At 41.1% G+C, this 5,475-nt stretch overlaps 1 protein-coding gene across 1 annotated transcript in view; it reads right to left on the reverse strand.

The window, feature by feature from the left end:
* The window catches only part of LOC102204895 (probable G-protein coupled receptor 22), a 17,445-nt gene extending 16,646 nt beyond the window's left edge, over window positions 1–799 (reverse strand). The window contains exon 1 of the mRNA XM_005741369.1: window positions 381–799. The gene's annotated coding sequence lies outside the window, so the exon portion shown is untranslated. The remainder of the gene's footprint in view (window positions 1–380) is intronic.
* Window positions 800–5,475: the final 4,676 nt, after the last annotated feature.

Below are 5,475 nucleotides of genomic sequence, written 5' to 3' on the forward strand. Positions count from 1 at the left end.
ATATATTTTTTACTGCAATACAAGAAACTTATTGTCTGCTGTTACTGAACAGAACGATGAAGCCTATCTCCACCGTCACAAACTGAATGATTGCTGTCCTGCTGATCACTTTATATTTGAGAACGAAAAAAAGCGATTAAAAGGATCCCCCTAATGTGCTGTTCTGACACCAGGGTGATTTGTTATTGTTGCCTGTAAGATGCAATAAAACTGTCTTATCCCGCCATAAGAGACCCAGCATTTGTTTTATTTTGCAGTATCCATTTGACAGCCCAAAACCTTTCTAGTCAAATGAGACTAGTATCTTATCCCTAAGATACAAGGAATTAATAAAAGCAAGTCTAAGGAGAAAAAGTGCCTTAGACAGATGTTAAACTTACCAGCTTGGTTAATGGGAATTCCCTTTACATCCTACTGCAGGTGTCGGTGCGCTGCGCTTTCTCGAGCACTGGACCCCCGATTCACTCCAGCGCTCTCCAGGACAGCCGGCTGTCAGCCAAAAACGTGACCGGAATAATTTGCCTCCGTTTTGTCATAAATATTACAACGGGAGGGGGGGGAAACCCTTCACGGCTGCAGATACGGGGCGCAGCCAGTGGCTGCTGTGCGCTCACGAATAAGGTAAGATGAGAGTGTGTCTTGGCGTTTTTCTTAGCCTCCCCCATTCAACAAGGCGCGTTACACCTGTCCACTTTTATTCCGCGGACTTGTACAGCATCCCACGCAAGGACCGGCCAAACGCATGATCATGCGCTAACCGCTCGCTGGAGCGCAGTCGCCGCTCCATCCCAGCGACCAATACGGTGATCTGCAAGCGGAGGGTGGAGGGAGGATGGAAAGGGGGGTTTTCGTTGGAAGGGGTGGAGACAGGGATGCAGGAGGAGCGGTGGGGGGCTGGTGTGTGTGTGTGTGTGTGTGTGTGTGTGTGTGTGTGTGTGTGTGTGTGTGTGTGTGTGTGTGTGTGTAAGATGGTAGCCTTTCACAAGGACGACCTGAAATTCCTCAAGGATGAGCGCTCTTCTGTAGTAATTCAGTGAGATTTCCCATTCTCCTACCCTCCCTCTCGCAAAACATTAGGCACACTTCACATGTCTCCCTCAAAGGAAAATGACTGGATATATTCTTGACATGATAATATCACTTTGCCCCACCACCATTGTGAAGGAGGCTATTTGAGGGTCTGTCTTGGTTGCACTGGGGGCTGTACAGTGAATGTCTGCACAGCTCATATCAGATTCAGAATTTTCATGTGCATAGTGCTGCTGGTGCAGCTGGTAGATAAGCTGGTTAAAGAACAGATTCATGAAGTTTGACATCATAAATCACACAAGACTGCCATCCACTGTAAGCCACATCCTTCTATCTGCTACACTGTGAACAGTGTGCCATTAGCTCTGTGCAGGGATCAAGGTCACCCACTGATAAATGTGCGACCTTGAGCACAGAGTCGATATAAGGTCCCTTGACAGCGCAGTTCTCATGGCACTGTTTGTTTTAGGGGCTTAAATCACAATGCAAGTATCTGTAACATAATGTGCAAAGGCAGATTTAGATAAAAGGTATGTGCACTTGGCAGTCTCTAAAGGGGAGCTGGGGCAGCTGATGTCAGCTGTTCTTTGTTCATAAACTCCCACAGGGCGAAAAAAACAAACAAACAAAAAACATTAAGGCGTTTTCTCATGTTCAAATGTGTTAGGAAAGCAAAAATAATTACTAAACACACTTTGAATAGTTAAATGCTTCTTGAACCTTTTACACCTGCGTCTGAAATTTCAGCGATGACTCATGTATGCTAGAGGCATACAGATGTAACAGATGGTGGAATCATTTCTGAATGACAAACCTTTAATGTTTTAAAAAAAAAAAACCACGAATTAGTCATCTGTTGGATCAACATATTCTTTAGAGAAGAGTTTAGTTTTTCTTGTTTGAAAATGTTTGGGTTAGTTTGATTTTATTAGTTTTAGTCATTTCATTCAACAATCAAATACTAAAAATAAGAATATTGCATCAATATATTAATTTACTTTAGTTTTCCAAGTTAACAAAATTGTATCAGATAGTTAACATTGTTTTTTTTAAATAACAAGATGTGGATAACAAGATGTATACAGCAAATAAATGGACTGGTTCTTATACAATACTTTTCTGCCCTGTTTGAGCACTCAAAGTGTTTATTACAAGCGCCATTCACACCAGATTTTTTTCTCTATGCTTAAGTGCTTTCTGTCTAACATTCATACACATTACACACATATGGCTTAATAGACTGGTAAGGAGGGCCAGTCTGTCCTGGACAATTCCCCTGATTACATAGAGGTGGTGGGTGAGAGGAGGATGTTAGCCAATCTCATATCCATTATGAACAACACCTCTCACCCGCTGCATTCGACTGTAGAGGCCCTGAGCAGCTCCTTCAGCTGTAAACTGCAGAGTGCTATCACAGCTCCTTCATGTGCATTACACATATTCAAGTTTTTGCCTTTTAAAAAGATAATTTATACCTTTTTCTTATTTATTTACATTTTTAATGTGTCTAATATATCCCTAATTCACTTTTTCTTGCTGACCATTGTGCTTCTGTAACAACTGAATTTTCCCAGTGTGCGATAAATAAAGTCTATGTTATTCACACTCTGATGAACACTATGGGAGCAGGTTGGGGTTCAGTATATTCCCCAAGCATGATTTGGTATGCACATGCACAGAGGGATCAAACCACCAGCCTTCCAATTACTTCCTGAGCCACAACCACCCCACAAGCGAACCGCAACAGTTCACTTAGCTCACGACAAAGACTGACCTGACTGACCAAAATGGTTGAAGCTTTGTGCAATGACCTAGTGATCTCATTCCTTTTGGTCTGGGACCAACTGGTAACCGTTAGAAATCATCAAAAATCGCAAATTGATTGTCATTTACATACACAGAAATAAACGTCTTACATTCAATATCGAGGCAGAACCTCGTAGATCTGAAACAGAATTTCAGGAATTCCTCAACAAATAGTGGCACAGTTGCTGCGGGACAGCAAGTGCAAAATGACACGGATGCTCGGTAACACAATAACCACAATACAAATACCTGGCAACCAGCTGAGTTGAGTCACCTATTGCAAAGTGACGTCTATCAGACAAATAGATATCATGTAGAGTCAGTGCAGACTGACTTAGTTTGATTGAAACATGTTGGAAATTGCATTTATCCTTAAATTTAATGGCAATTATTTGCAAACTGTCTGAGAGGGATTTCAGTGTGTCCAAATCAGACCGGGATGGTTCAGACAGAGGCTGCTGTGTTGCAAGCTCAACCTCTGGGTATTCACTTGGTTGCAGCAACTACTTGCAATATGTCACTGAGTGTGAAAAAAATCAGTGCAATCACCAGGCAAGTACAGATTGTTTCTAGTCGCAGTGAGCATGCAGTCTTATTTTTACTCTAGTGTGACTGAGCTTTTAGACAGCTGACTGTGTGTGGCTATTTCCAGATTTTACAAAAGACACCTCATGGTCTCAAAAGAAAAGGGTTGGGACAGTGTCTTTGTTTTTTTGTTTTATTTATTTATTTGCATATTTGGTAGCACCCACCACGCCAACCCTACCAAACACATTTAACTTCAGTCCCCTCATTTTTTTCAGTAGCCCACCTTTTCCTTTTCACTGCACCCAACATTTTACAGGACACCCAGGGCACCCTGTGAGCTCACAGCTGCATCTTCTTTTTTAACAAACAAAAAAGCAGCAAATTGCCCTCGGTAGCAATCTGAATCTCTTGTGAAAACAGTCACATGCGAATGCAAAGCTAGGCAGTGATTACAAGCATCTGCCAAACACCCACATACCATATGCCTGTGTCACTTAGCCAAGGAAAAACAGACACCACACCTAAACATGCACGCACAACTCTAGAAAGCAAAATAAATATAACCATAAGTACCAAACCATAATTTGCATGCTTCTGTTTCCAAGCTGGGATGGGTACAGGCACATGCTCACACTCACATGCAGTGTGGCTCAGACATAGTTGGGCCTATACAGCTGTATGATACTATGGCACAACTGCATTTGCCTGCATTCAAGCACCAATCAACTTATATCCTTGTCATTTCCAGGGCAACTAAAGAGTCATTACTATTTTGATCCAGTGTGTACCCCATGATTTCCCATACATCCACCATAGCTTCTCAGAACATTGAGGAAAGGGCTATGATCTTGCTGCATATAGCGGAGCCTTAAGAAGCTTAAACAAAAGCAGAGCATCACCTTGATTCCAGTTGAGAAACTCAAAACATGAACTCTGGTCCAGCCTATAGAGAATTGCACACATCTCCTTCCTCTATGGAGGAGTCCTTTCCATTCATTTTTAAATGTCAGGTTCAAGACGATAAGACTAAAAATAAACCCTTTCTCTTTGATTTTAAGGGTTGATATCCAAATATGACATTTTTCTCTGATGTTTTAGAGAAAGTTTCCTGTCAGGCCTTTACTGTAGCAGACCTGGAAACATCTCAGGTTGTCTGTCTTTGACTAATTATCCCCTGGAATAAGAAGAACAAAAAAAAAAAGCCCCCCAAAACACAAAATGCCTATTTTTGTGAGTAGTTATAATAAGACACAAAATCATTTTAAATGCACATATGCACTAGTTGGTGTGTTTACAGTACTCTCATGTTGTGGACTTTTGAGTACATCCGTGTGTCCTGTCCGACAGCAGGCGGAGCAGCGAGGTGGTCTGCAACCCCGTCTGTCCAGTGTAGTTTCAAGGACACTGGCATGAATTCTGGTAAACCTGGAAAAAAGTCAAGACCTGGGATCTAGCCTAGCTTGAGCATTGATGACTAGTCAACAGAGAAAGTGGGTGGGCCGGGATTACAACTGCCAGACTACAACACATATGCATGATAGATCCTGAAGAGACTATAATAGGAGATGCCTTTTATATTACAACTTTTTTCCTGTAACAAATAATAATACTGTGAGTCTTGTTTTATGGAATTATTTTAGTGAGACTAGATTTACATCAACAAAGTTTTGTAACCAAAAGGTGAAAGATCAAAGGAATAAAATGTTCATAGTCCATAGATAAGAATAGTGTACCAAATATTACCACAATCCATCCAATAGCTGATGAGACATTTTGGTAGGAAGTAAAAAAAAAAGGTTAGTCTCATGACGGTGCTTGAGGAAAAGTCAAGGGATCAGATGATTCAGTGGATAATAATTACTATAAAAAACATTTCTGGACTCAGATTTATCAGCCTATAGCTATTAATTCATTGAGGGATAGAGGACTGCATTGGGACTAATAAACATTCAAGGAGTGTATGATTATGTGTACAAAACTTTGTAGAACTCTCTTGAGTATTAAGCTAATTCATTTTTAACCATAAACGTCAACATTATGGTGCTCCCAGGGAAATGGTGGAGATTGCAAAAGTTAGAATAATTTATCTGGGAAAATAAAGGTTGGGGGGGG

The sequence above is a fragment of the Pundamilia nyererei genome, unplaced genomic scaffold (genome assembly GCF_000239375.1).
Source record: "Pundamilia nyererei isolate P.nyererei 1_Seehausen unplaced genomic scaffold, PunNye1.0 scaffold00110, whole genome shotgun sequence".
Taxonomy (NCBI): domain Eukaryota; kingdom Metazoa; phylum Chordata; class Actinopteri; order Cichliformes; family Cichlidae; genus Pundamilia; species Pundamilia nyererei.